Source organism: Lolium rigidum, chromosome 6 (assembly GCF_022539505.1).
Source record: "Lolium rigidum isolate FL_2022 chromosome 6, APGP_CSIRO_Lrig_0.1, whole genome shotgun sequence".
Lineage (NCBI taxonomy): Eukaryota > Viridiplantae > Streptophyta > Magnoliopsida > Poales > Poaceae > Lolium > Lolium rigidum.
In genome coordinates, this window is record NC_061513.1 from 32,969,932 (window position 1) to 32,983,716 (window position 13,785).

Genomic DNA, 13,785 nt, shown 5'->3' on the forward strand with positions numbered 1-13,785 from the left:
ACCGCTAGTACTGTGCTTCTCTAGTTGTAATGAACATGTCATTTCTCGTTTGATTTTGGTCGACGCTGCCATAGACCATCGTTTGGCTTTGCTTTTGTTTTAGTCGGCTTATGTAGTAGGGTGTCAACAACTCATTTGGGTTGTATATCGTCTTATGCAACGCGTTCAGAATTTCCTTGCTGCATGTATCTGTTAAGCCATCAGCCGGTTGCAACAGCATCTTCTATGGGGTGTCGGTGCGAAAAATCATGTCCAACTGGCCCTCAATTCGTTTTGGCGCAGGCACGGCTCAGTTGGTAATCCAATCCATAGGAGGCTAGTGGGAGCGCTAGATGCACGAGCATCTCCAGTTAGGCCATCTCCAACATCGCCATCCATCTCTTGCTCGCGCATCCGGATGGGTCCTGGCGGACAAAAGCGCGACCCAACGTTCGCGACGCATTCTAAATACGGATGACCGCGGTATCGGGGACGATCTAAACCCGGCTCAAATCTGGACCAGGTTTGCGTGATCGTGGATGACACATGGCGTCCGAGCGCGTCCGCCTACTCGCCTTCCTGGGCCCAGCTGTCGGTGGGCGGGCGCGCGTCTTATTAAATGTGGACTTGGAGGGGACTGTCCATATCTAGTCCACTTCCCCACTCCCCACGTGCACTCACACTCCAACTCCCCACGCGTCCGCAACCATCGACATGGCCCCGAAGAGAGCTTTCGCTCCCGGCGCCATTGTCAGCTGCCGGCGCGCGGCGTTGGGATCTGCCCGCCACGGCGGCGGGATCTACATCGTTGTCATATATGGTCTTTATTCTGTCAATTGCTCAGCTGTAATTTGTTTACCCAGCATGTTATTTTTATTTATGGAGAGACACCTCTAGTGAACTGTGGACCCCGGTCCTTTCTTTTACACTGATAAAACAATCCACTGCAAACACATGTTCTTACTGCAAGCATTGTTCTCTTTATTTCATGGCAAACAAACATCTCTTTCCACAGTATACATTTAATCCTTTGTTTCTAGCAAAACCAGTAAGATTGACAACCTCACTGTAAGTTGGGGCAAAGTATTTTGGTTGTGTTGTGTGCAGGTTCCACGTTGTTGCTGACACTGGTAGTGCGCCTTGCCAACGTCAGCCGGCAACAACCTTCAGAAGTGATTTCCTTCTCCTACGGGTCGATTAAACCTTGGTTTCTTACTGATGGAAAACTTGCTGCTATGATCATCATATCTTCCTCTTAGGGGTTTCCAACTGCACTACATCAATCATCAAAATAGGAGTCCAGATGCTCATGTTATGGTCTTTCTCGGTTTGCTGATTCCTGCTAGTTTTCTCCAGGCCGGAATTTTTGGGCCAGAAATTTGCAGAATTTTTGGCCCCCGAAAAATGGCTAAGGACCTAAGAAAACGGTCTACTAGATTCCCCCAAAGATATTTGGCCAGAATTTCCGCTGGGGGCGGAATTTCCGGCCCTCACTTAGGTCGGATATTCTGGCCTGGTATTCCCCAATGGCTCGATTTTCTGGGGGGGGGGGTATAAATACCCCCTTCTTCCTCCTTGGGTTTTTGCTTCTCTCACTCTCTCTCTCCTCCATTGTTGACCTTGAGAAGCTTGATCTATCTCTCAATTCCTCCATGTTTCTTGCCCCAATTTGTGTAGGGATTCGTTGCATAGAAAACAAAAAATTTCCTACCGCGAGAACGCAATCCAAGCCAAGATGCAATCTAGAAGACGGGAGCAACGAGGGGATGAACGAGACTCACCCTTGAAGATTTCCAAAGCCTACAAGATGAGGCTCTTGTTGCTGCGGTAGACGATCACTTGCCGCTTTCAAAAGCGCGTAGAAGATGTTGACGGTGCCACAATCGGGCAGCACCTCCGTACTCGGTCACACGTTCGGTGTTGATGAACACGACGTCCTTCTCCCCGTTCCAGCGGGCAGCGGAAGTAGTAGCTCCTCCTTGAATCCGGCAGCACGATGGCGTGGTGGCGGTGTCGATGGAGATCTCCGGCGGAGCTTCGGTAAGCGTTGCGGGAGAGGTGGAGGAGTGGGGCGGCTAGGGTTTGGGGAGAGGGGGTGGCCGGCCTCCAAGGGGTGCGGCCAAGGTGGTGGCTTTGGTGTGGCCGGCCCCCTCCCCTTGCCCCTCATTATATAGGTGGAACCCCCAAGTGTTGGACTACAAGTCTTCGAATAAGACCCCAACCCAAAACCTTCCATGTGTAGGGAAACCTACCCAAGGTGGGATTCCCACCTCAAGTGGGACTCCCACCCTTCCATGAGGGGTGGCCGGCCACCCTTGGTGGAGTCCACCTGGGACTCCACCCCTCTAGGGTTGGCCGGCCATGGGAGGTGGAGTCCCTTCGGGACTCCGCCATCCAAAGTGATTTCTTCCGGACTTTTCTAGAACCTTCCAGAACCTTCCATAAATGCACCGGATCATTTTCAAACTTATAAAATGACTTCCTATATATGAATCTTATTCTCCGGACCATTCCGGAACTCCTCGTGATGTCCGGGATCCCATCCGAGACTTCGAACAAAATTTCGAACTCCATTCCATATTCAAGTTCTACTAATACAACATCAAACCTTAAGTGTGTCACGCTACGGTTCACGAACTATGTAGACATGGTTGAGAACTCTCTCCGACCAATAACCAATAGCGGGATCTGGAGATCCATAATGGCTCCCACATATTCAACGATGACTTAGTGATCGAATGAACCATTCACATACGATACCGATTCCCTTTGTCACGCGATATTTTACTTGTCCGAGGTTTGATCATCGGTATCTCTCTATACCTTGTTCAACCTCGTCTCCTACAAGTACTCTTTACTCGTACCGTGGTATGTGGTCTCTTATGAACTATTCATATGCTTGCAAGTTATTTAGACGACATTCCACCGAGAGGGCCCGAGTATATCTATCCGTCATCAGGATGGACAAATCCCGCTTGTTATCCATATGCCTCAACTCATACTTTCCGGATACTTAATCCCACCTTTATAACCACCCATTTACGCAGTGGTGTTTGATGTAATCAAAGTACCTTTCCGGTATAAGTGATTTACATGATCTCATGGTCGAAAGGACTAGGTGACTATGTATCGAAAGCTTATAGCAAATAACTTAATGACGTGATATTATGCTACGCTTAATTGGGTGTGTCCATTACATCATTCATATAATGACATAACCTTGTTATTAATAACATCCAATGTTCATGATCATGAAACAATGATCATCTATTAATCAACAAGCTAGTTAAGAGGCTTACTAGGGACTCATTCTTGTTTACATAACACACATGTATCAATGTTTCGGTTAATACAATTATAGCATGGTATATAAACATTTATCATAAACACAAAGATATATAATAACCACTTCTATTATTGCCTCTTGGGCATATCTCCAACAGTCTCCCACTTGCACTAGAGTCAATAATCTAGATTACATTGTAAGGTACCTAACACCCATGGCATTCTGGTGTTGGTCATGCTTTGCCCTAGGGAGAGCTTTAGTCAACGGATCTGCTACATTCGGATCGGTGTGTACTTTGCAAATCTTTACTTCTCCATCTTCGATGTACTCGCAAATCGAATGATAACGCAGCTTGATATGCTTCAGCCTCTTGTGTGACCTTGGTTCTTGTGCATTGGCGATGGCACCCATGTTGTCACAGTAGATGACTAGTGGGTGCAATGCACTAGGAACCACACCGAGCTCTACAATGAACCTCTTCATCCATACCGCTTCTGATGAAGCCTCTGAAGCCGCTATGTACTCCGATTCCGTTGAAGACTTCGCCACCATGCACTGCTTCGAGCTTGCCCAGCCTATCGCAGCACCATTCAATATAAACACGTACCCGGACCGAGACTTAGAGTCATCGGGATCGGTGTTCCAACTTGCATCGGTGTAACTCGGTTACAACGAGCTCTTGGTCACCTCCATAACAAAGAAACATATCCTTAGTTCTTTTCAAGTACTTCAGGATATTCTTGACCGCTGTCCGAGTGTTCCATTCCTGGATCACTTTGATATCCGCTAGTCAAACTAACAACATGTGCTATATCCGGTCTAGTACATAGCATGGCATACATGATAGAGCCTATCGCCGAGGCATAGGGGATCCGACTCATCCTTTCTCTTTCTTCGACCATAGCCGGACCTTGAGTCTTACTCAAGACCTTGCTTGGTAACATAGGTAAGAACCCTTTCTTACTTTCGTCCATTCTAAACTTCTTTAGAATCTTGTCCAGATATGTACTTTGTGAAAGCCCTATTAGGCGTCTTGATCTATCTCTATAAATCTTGATGCCTAATATGTACGATGCTTCACCAAGGTCTTTCATTGAAAAAACTATTATTCAAATAACCTTTTACACTGCTTAATAGTTCTATATCATTCCCAATCAATAATATGTCATCTACATATAATATCAGGAACGCTACATAGCTCCCACTCACTTTCTTGTAAATACAGGCCTCTCCATGACACTGTATAAACCCGAAGTCTTTGATCACCTTATCAAAGCGTCGGTTCCAACTTCTGGATGCTTGCTTCAGTCCATAAATTGAACGCTGAAGTTTGCACACCTTGTCGGCATTTTTAGGATCAACAAAATCTTTGGGTTGTACCATATACAACTCTTCCTCAATGTCTCCATTAAGGAACGCCGTTTTGACATCCATCTGCCAAATCTCATAATCGAAAAATGCAGCTATTGCTAACAAAATCCTCACAGATTTTAGCTTCGCTACAGGTGAGAAAGTCTCATCGTAGTTAATACCTTGAATTTGTCGGAAACCCTTCGCGACAAGTCGAGCTTTATAGACAGTAATATTACCATCAGCATCTGTTTTTTTTTTTGAAGATCCATTTATTCTCGACAGCCTTGCGGCTATCAGGTAAGTCTACCAAAGTCCACACTTTGTTATCATACATGGATCCCATTTCGGATTTCATGGCTTCTTGCCATTTGTTGGAATCTGGGCTCATCATCGCTTCTTCATATGTCGCAGGGTCTTCATCATTGTTGTCCACAATCATGACATTTAGACAAGGATCATACCAATCAGGAGTGGCACGTTCCCTTGTCGATCTGCGAGGTTCAGTAGCTATCTCATTCGAAGTTTCATGATCATTATCATTAGCTTCCTTTGTTTCCGGTGCAGGCGGCACAGGAACAACTTCCGGCACTGCGCTACTCTGATCAACGAGAGAAGATTCAGTAATCTCGTCGAGTTCTACTTTTCTTCCAGTCACTTCTTTAGTGAGAAATTCTTTCTCAAGAAAGGTTCCGTTCTTAGCAACAAAGATTTTGCCTTCGGATCTGTGATAGAAAGTGTAACCTATAGTTTCCTTAGGGTATCCTATGGTGCATCGGTTTAGTGAGAAATGTTCCGTTCTTAGCAACATATGGTGCATCGGTTTGAGTTCTCCACAATGATTTGTGGAAGTGAAAGTAAGAAAGTTGTTACTCTTGGGTTCTTGGAACCCTATACGGATTTTATGCCTTTGTGCCGATTTGTTGGGAGCCTCCAATTAAGTTGTGGATGTGTGCCCCAACCTTTGTGTAAGATCTGGTTTTCGCCTCGAAGGAAATCCCTTAGTGGAACCTTGACCTAGGCCTTTGTGGCAAGTGTCACCAGAGAATAAGGTGATGCCTTTGTGGCGCTCGGTGTGTGGTGTGACTACCGCATCTTGGGGTGAGGCATTTGTGGCGTTGATGTGCATCGAGCAACCACACCTCAAGGTGAGGCCTCTTGTGGTGTTCGGGAGCACTAAGCCACCGCACGTCTCCAACGGATATTAGCACTCGCAAGAGTGTGAACTTCGGGATAAATCACTGTCTCCTGCGTTCCTCGGTTATCTCTATACTCGAGCTCTTTACTTATGCACTTTACTTTGCGATGGTCTTCGTGCTTCAAGTTATATATATCTTTCTATCACATAGTTGCTTGTAGTTTTTGGTGCACATAGGTGAACCATAGTATATAGATTTTGGATTTAACAAAGTAAACACTAGTTTTATTCCGCATTTGTTAAGCCCATCTCGTAAAAGTTCTAACCCGCATATTCACCCCCTCTAGGAAACATTTGTTTCCTTTCAATTATGAACCTTCTTGCATTAACAAATATCTTAAGAAAATCCCAACAGGTAAACAAGTAGAGGAGAATATGTGTTATCCAGAAGAGTTACCTTGCCCACCACAGGGAAAGCGGGAAGAGGAAGTGTGGAATAGGAAGCCTCAAAAGATGACTAGAAATTGCTGCACTATTTTATTCCGAAAATAGAAAAAGATTAACTTTTCTTATTTGCATCCAAAACATCAAAAACAATCAATCTATTTACAGTTTTTACTTAGTTACTTTATCTAATTTAATTTACTACTTGTTTTATTACTACTTGTGTTATTTGCTTACGCGAAACCTGTTCTTGACAACCACACGATGGAGTTGGGGACACAAGGCATTTATTTTACTTGCATGATTGTTTGAAGAAGAGAGAAGAGGATACTCTTCCATCCAGTTCCCCGAAAGTTTGATATAAACCCTCGAGTCATCCTGGTGAAAAAAATTCTCACTTGATACAACACTCTGCACTTGGATTCCCAACGTATCAAGATCTTTTTGGCGTTGCTATTAGCCGTCATCAGCAACCCACCAAGGAGTCCGGACGTGAGCATGGGTAACATCGTCGGAGGTGAACTCAGTGGCACATGGGCGAAGACATCTTGTTGGCGCTGCATGTCTCAACGAACAACACCGGGGAGAGGTGAGAGGGAAGGAGATGCAGTATGGGACTCGTAGTGCTGACAGCCCACCAAGGACGCGGCGAGGACCATGGCCGCAGCTCGCGGTGACGCAAGGAGTCCGGATGTGAGCCTATGGTTGGCGGTGGCGACGAAGTCCCGCGCAGGAGAACCATGGTGTGTGGCGGATAGATCTCTGCTGGCGGTGGCGGAGTACGGTACCATAGCCCCATGCTGCGCGGCGAAGGAATTAGGGAGTGATCGAGCCAACGACCTAGTTGCTTGTGTCTACGAGAAAAAGGTACTCCCTCCATTTCTAAAAAGGTTCGTAGATATGAACTAATCTATAGCTAGTTGCTTGTGTCTACGAGAAAAGGTACTCCCTCCGTTCCTAAAAAGGTTCGTAGCTTTTTCTAGATAGGAGGTATGATAAATAAAGGGTGGTAAGAGAAAAAAATAAGTGGGCACATATGGCCATTACAACTTCCCCCCTCCCCAACTCTAACCCTACTACAGTAGCGTTGAGAGTCTCTCCTCCCTGTCCGGGCCGCCGACAGCCACTCCGCCGGATTAGCTGGCCGGAGTAGGTTTAGGTTGGGCGTCGGAGTAGTTTAGGGCCCAGATCTTCGGTTTTTCTTGTCGTTCCGGCCTCTGCCAGCGTTTTGGGCGAGCTGCCCATAGTGGAGGCGGAGCTCCAGATCCAGGTCGCCAGATCCATGGCGCTTCTAGGGCTGTTGCGGATCGTGCTGGTGCTTCTCTGGCTGAAGCCCGGCGTGGGATGCGGCACCACCGTCTCCAAGAATAAGAAGGTGACCTCAAGATCTTCTCTCCCTGGAATCTGCTGCATGTTGGATGTTCTCTCGATCGGTCGTGGTGGCATGTGAGAGTGGATTCCTCCTGCAGCAAGGCTTCTTGCTTCTTCCCCCCTGGCCGGCCGTGGTGGCGAGGAGGTGGTGAGGGAGGATGGGCCGTTTTTGGATCGAGAAGGGAGATCTTGCCTCTCATGCTGTTGCCGCGTCTGCTTGAGCACCCACCTGCTGCTGTCCTCCTTGACCTGCCATGGTGGTGAGGAAGGATTTGACAACCTTGTGGTTCCTCTTGAGGCTCTGCATCGGCATCTGCCTGCTGGGTGCTATGGATCGTCTCCGATCCTATGTGCGGAATACATGGTGTCCATGTTTGGCGCTGTGATCCTTGGCCGAAATTGCGGCCCGGGCTCAACCTCCATCGTGGAGGCCTCTCTCTCTTCTGCAGCGGAATCTCGACGGCGCCAGGCTTAGTGGTCTCATCCCCGGTGGTTTGACGATGGCCATTGGCAGAAGAACTGCGTCGGAAGAGAGCCTACGAGCTGCTTGCTCTCGTTCCTCGACGGTGACGCCTGGAGGACGCCGGCGGTCGGTGGCAGAGACACCCTGGTCCCTGCTTGCGTTTCTGAAGATCTTGGTAGGGTGTTTTTTGTAAAGTGCAAACCCCTTTCTTCAAATACTATGTTCTTAGTGCGAGTGTTGTATAAGGGGCTTTCTATAAAATCTTGTACCTATCACTTTAATGGATGAATCTCTGGGTCTTATCTGTTTCGCTCATAGTGTATGGTGTGCCAAGTTGTTGGCATGTGAAACCACAGAATATGCAAGAAGCCATGGCGCCAGAAGATAGGTAAGCGCCACGCTCCCCTCCCGCTGCCGCCGGCCGCTCCGGCACCGGCGCCCCCGCTCGCCGCAGCTCTCTGCTCTCCTCTCCCTCCCTCTTCTGTGCCCATGGCGAGCGCCTCCCCCACCTCGTCGGACGGCCTCCGCTCGCCGGAGCCTGTTTCGATCTGGAAGCTCATCTCTTCCAGCCCTGAGTCCTCAAGCCCTGGATCCGTAGCCCAGGCGTCTCGTCGGAGTGATGAGCGTCCGGTGGTGTCGGGGCTGGGTCTCTCCGCCTCCTCCTCCGATTCTGGGAGTCCTGGAGTGGATTCCGGCAGGGGGAGATGGTAGAGACGGAGCGGCCCTGGGAGCGGCCTCCGCCATCACGCAAGACCAAGTGGCGGGGCCGTGTGGAGGCGCGCAACGGCACGGGCCCTGTCAGGACGGTGGCGCCGGAGATGGAAGGGTTGTGCTTCAAATGTTTCCGGCCGGGTCAGCACAAACGCGAGTGCAAAAATGACCCTCTTTGCTTCAGGTGCGCCAAGGACGGCCACGAAGCGAAGGACTGCAAGCGGCCATGAAGCCCTCCATCGGAAGACGAATCACGTCGGGCAGAGCTTGCGCGTCTTGCGCGTTCGGTGCTGATGAGCATCCAAGATCCCGCCCATCCTCGCCGTCAATTTGGTGCGCAGCCGGGCGCACCATCCACCTCGCCATCCCCACCACCAATGCCGCCCCCTGCACAAGTCTGGTAGGGGCTGCCGTGCCCATCTAGTCCTGCAGAACCAGAGGCGCAGCGCCGGAGGGTGCTTGCGTCTGCTGGCGCCTTGGGTGATTCCTCGCCGGCTCCGTTGTGTGTGTTTAGACGTACCAGGAGCATGTTGGACCTGGAGCGCCGTCTGCAGCACGCGGTGGTCGCCTACGTCGGTGGAGACCGACCGGCGGTCACCTGTGCGCAAGTGGTGGAGGCCCTGGGTGCGCAGCTTGGCATTCCTGCCAGCCGCTGCTCGGTTCATAGGTACCAACCGGAGGATTTTCTGATCGTGCCGGATTCGGAGGAGCTCAAGATTAGAGTCGTGTCAAGATCTGGGATTCATCATGGGGGTTTCTCGTTGTATGCACGTCCTTGGACACGCTTGGCTCAGGCTACCAAGGTCAACAATCGGCAACATGTTCATCTGGTTCTGGAGGGGATCCCGCCGCACGCATGGGATCAGGAAACTGCGGAGGAACTGCTAGGCACCTCTTGCGTGTTGGAAGAACTCGCCCCAGATACGAGCGCCAGAGCTGACCTGGCCCTGTTCAGGCTTTCGGCCTGGACGAACGACGCGGACGCCATTCCGCCGGCGAGGACTTTGGTCATCCCTGAGCCTGAAGAGATCGACGGTGCTACCATGCAGCTGGCGCGACTTACGAGAGAGGAAGTCAGCACCCTCCGATACAAAGTGCTCATTCATATCGACAACATGGAGGATGACGTTGGATCATCGTTTCTGTTGGACGGAGGAGACATCAGAGTTGAGGTGCAACGGCGAGCTGGAACTCGTAGACATCGCCGCTGGTTTCAATGGCAGAAGGGGGTTCCGAACCGCCGTGGAGGCGGCGGCGCCAGCGCCGCTGGCACTGTCGGAGTTCAAGGAGGAGGTCGCTCATACAATCAGGTGGCCGCGGCAGCGTTGGATTGGCGGCTCCCTCCGATGACGGGCCGGATCGTGAGCCACGTGGAGACGGCTCGCCCTGAGGGTTTCACACGGGTGGCGATATAGCTTCGTTCAAATTCGGCGGCGCCGACAACTAGAGCAGGGGCGGGCCCTCCCATCTTTGTCCACACCAAGAACGCCAGGGTGTGGGTCAAAAAAGCGGTCGCGCTACCTCCGTTGGACGCTGTGGTCGAAGAATCTGCTGCCTCGGGATCGTCTGTTGGCGATGGGATTGGTGGAGCACTCCCCCCAACACTCAGCTCTCGGGGCCCACGCAATCCTCTCTGCCGGTCTGCAGCGTGGATCCAAGCGACGAGGCGGTATCCGAGGAGGATAGGGACGTTGTCCTGCGGTGGGAAGACGCGCCCGATTCCTGGGTGGAAGGGAAGACAGCTGTTGAGAAGCCCAGTTACCATCAGGAGGATCAGTGCGTGTTGGTGCCTCTTTCGGAGGGGGCCAGCGATGATCGAGACAGGACATTGCAACCTCGGCAGGACCACGCTGCCTCGCCAGCCCAATTGGTGTCTGCTTCTTCGGGAGAGGCCCACCACATGCAGGAGGAGGATCCGGGAAAGCAGGAAGCATCCCTTTCGGGATCGGCGACAGATGAGACAACCTTAGCACCAAGAGCTTTAGAGGATGGGGGATCAGATGCGGTGGCGGATCCTGTGGCCGCCACCCAGGATGAGCTTGCGCTGGCCAAAATCAAGATTTTCCGCGCCAACGTTCTTAAGGCACTTGCACCGCCCCTGTTGAGGGAAATTGAAACACCGCACAAGCTGAATGCTGAGGCAGAACCTTTCACCCCATGAAGAGTGACACGCCAGTCTGCTACTGGAGGCAAATTGGCTCCGGTTAGAGCGAGGAAGAAGGCGTCGGCGGTAGAGACCGTGCTCCTAAAGGCCTTGGGCATTACCGCTGCTGATCTCTCTGTCAATGAGGAGGATTTGCAAACCTTCCGGCAGCTGTTTGATTCACCTCTGAGGGACCAACACTTACGAGTGGTGGCCTCTATCTTCGGGAAAATGATGTCGTCTAATCTTGCGGCTCAGGAGGCTTGTCAGGTGAAGGTGACCGTGCAATGAGTCGCGGTTGGAGTAGGATCTCTTATCCCATCCTATGGATATAAACCCCGAAGTATTGAGTCTGAATGTCCGTGGTCTTAATGATCCGGCCAAGAGGAATGCAGTACGCGAGTTTGTTGCCACGCTTCGTGTGAATGTTGTATGTTTCCAGGAGACGAAAATCGATGTGTTTGATGACTTTTTAGTATCGCAGTTCTTAGGCTCTTCGTTCGATCAGTACGTATACTTGCCTGCAAACAACACGAGGGGCGGTATCTTATTGGCCTGGGATTCCACGGTGACCGAGATTTCTTCCATCAGCTTCGAAACTTACGCCATTACAGCGGAAGTCACAACCAAGGATGGCAAGAAGTGGTGGATTACCACAGTTTATGGGCCGCAAGGCAACGATGACAAGATCAACTTTCTAACCGAGTTCACGGAGCGACGTTTGCTCTGTCCAGGCCCTTGGATGCTTTTAGGAGATTTCAATCTCATCCTCTTTTCCTCGGAGAAAAATAACACTAATCTGTATCGTGGAATGATGAGTAGATTCCGGAGTTTTGTGCACGCTCTTGAACTCAAAGATTTATACATGCATGGTCGGAATTATACATGGAGCAATGAGAGAGACCCCCCTACGCTCACTCGAATCGATAGAATTTTGGTCTTCATCGATTGGGACCTTGATCATCCAGACGCTCTCTTGCAGGCTCTGCCCTCCTCCCTTTCGGATCATGTGCCTTTGCACTTATCTTTCAGTGCATCGTTCAGGCCTAAACGGCGGTTCAAATTCGAGCTTGCCTGGTTAAAACTAGAGGGGTTTGATGAGGCAATTGCGGCGGCGTGGGTATGTGATCATAGGATCACGGAACCTTTCAAGAGGTTCGACGCCCTGTTCAACAATGCTGCTGAGTATCTCCGGGCTTGGGGGCAGTGAAGGATGAGCAACATGAAGCTCCAACTTGCTATTGCCAATACGATAATCTATCGTCTGGATGTGGCGCAAGATTTCCGGCGACTTTCCCCGGGGGAATTATGGCTCAGACGCACCCTAAAACTCGTGGTTCTTGGGTTGTCCTCTTTGGAGCGGACCATGGCCCGGCAGAGATCACGCATGAGATGGTTACGGGAGGGGGACCCAAATTCGAAACTCTTCCACACGGTTGCGAATGGGAGACGCACCAAGAATTTCATTGCCTCGATCAAGGTGGGGGAGGAAATTGTAACATCACAAGAGCGAAAGGTGGAAGCGTTCTCCGAGGCTTATGTGCAGCTTTTGGGGACGGTGCAAAACCGTGAGCACACGTTGGATCTGGAGGCCCTCAATATACAGCAGCATGACCTGCAGGAGTTGGAGGCGATCTTTACGGAGAGGGAGGTCTGGGAAACCATTAAGGAGATGCCAGCTGATCGCGCCCCGGGACCTGACGGGTTTATTGGCGCCTTCTACCAGAGGGCATGGCCGGTGATCAAGGCAGATGTGATGGCTGGGCTTCTCAAGCTGGGCGTGGGAGACAGGCGTGGATTCGCCAGACTGAACAAAGCACTAATAACTCTCATCCCCAAAAAACAAGAGGCAATGGAGATTGGAGACTACCGACCCATCAGTCTAGTACATAGTTTCTCAAAGCTTTTCTCCAAGGTTGTGGCAAACAGATTGAAAAGGAGACTCCCGGACTTAGTCAGCGCCAATCAATCCGCCTTTGTGAAGAGGAGATGCCTACACGATAACTTTCTTCTGGTGAGACAGGTGGCGAGACGTATCAACCAGCGCAATCATACCGAGGTTTTGCTGAAACTTGATCTCACAAGGGCGTTTGACTCGATCTCCCGGGGCTTTCTGTTTGAAGTTCTGAGACAGTTGGGATTTGGGCCTCTCTTCCTCAAATGGATTGCATTGTCGTTACAAACGGCAACCACTTCGGTCATTGTTAATGGAGTGCCAGGGAGGAGGATCCAACACACCAGGGGCCTACGGCAAGGCGATCCTACATCGCCAATGCTTTTCGTGTTGGGTATGGAGGTGCTAACTGCCATGATCGCCAAAGCGGTACAAGATCAACTATTGTCAGACCTCGCGGGGATTTCAGCCTTGCAAAGGATTTCGATCTACGCCGACGATGTGGTAATCTTCTCTAGGCCATAGGAGCAGGAGTTGATCACGGTTAAGCTAGCCCTAGCCATGTTTGGAGAAGCTTCAGGTCTGCGGGTCAACTATGCTAAGACGACGGCGACGGTGATCAGAGGCAACGAGGAGATCATTAACCGGGTACAGGAGATAATGGGATACCAACATGCGAGTTTCCCTATTAAGTATCTTGGTTTGCAGCTCGCACTACGGCCTTTGACACGCGCAGAATGGCAGCCCCTCCCGGATGTCGTAGTGCACGTACTCCCAGCATGGCAAAAGAGTCTGATTCAGAGGGCGGGCCGTTTGGTACTCATTCGATCAGTGATCTTGGCCAGACCTATTCATCACATTATGGTGGAGAACCCTCCAGAATGGCTCATCGAGGAGGTTACCAAGCATCTGAGGGCCTTCCTCTGGAGCGACAAGGAGAGGGTGAACGGCGGGCAATGCTTGGTGGCCTGGGACAACGTCGCTAAACCTACTTGCATGGGGGGCT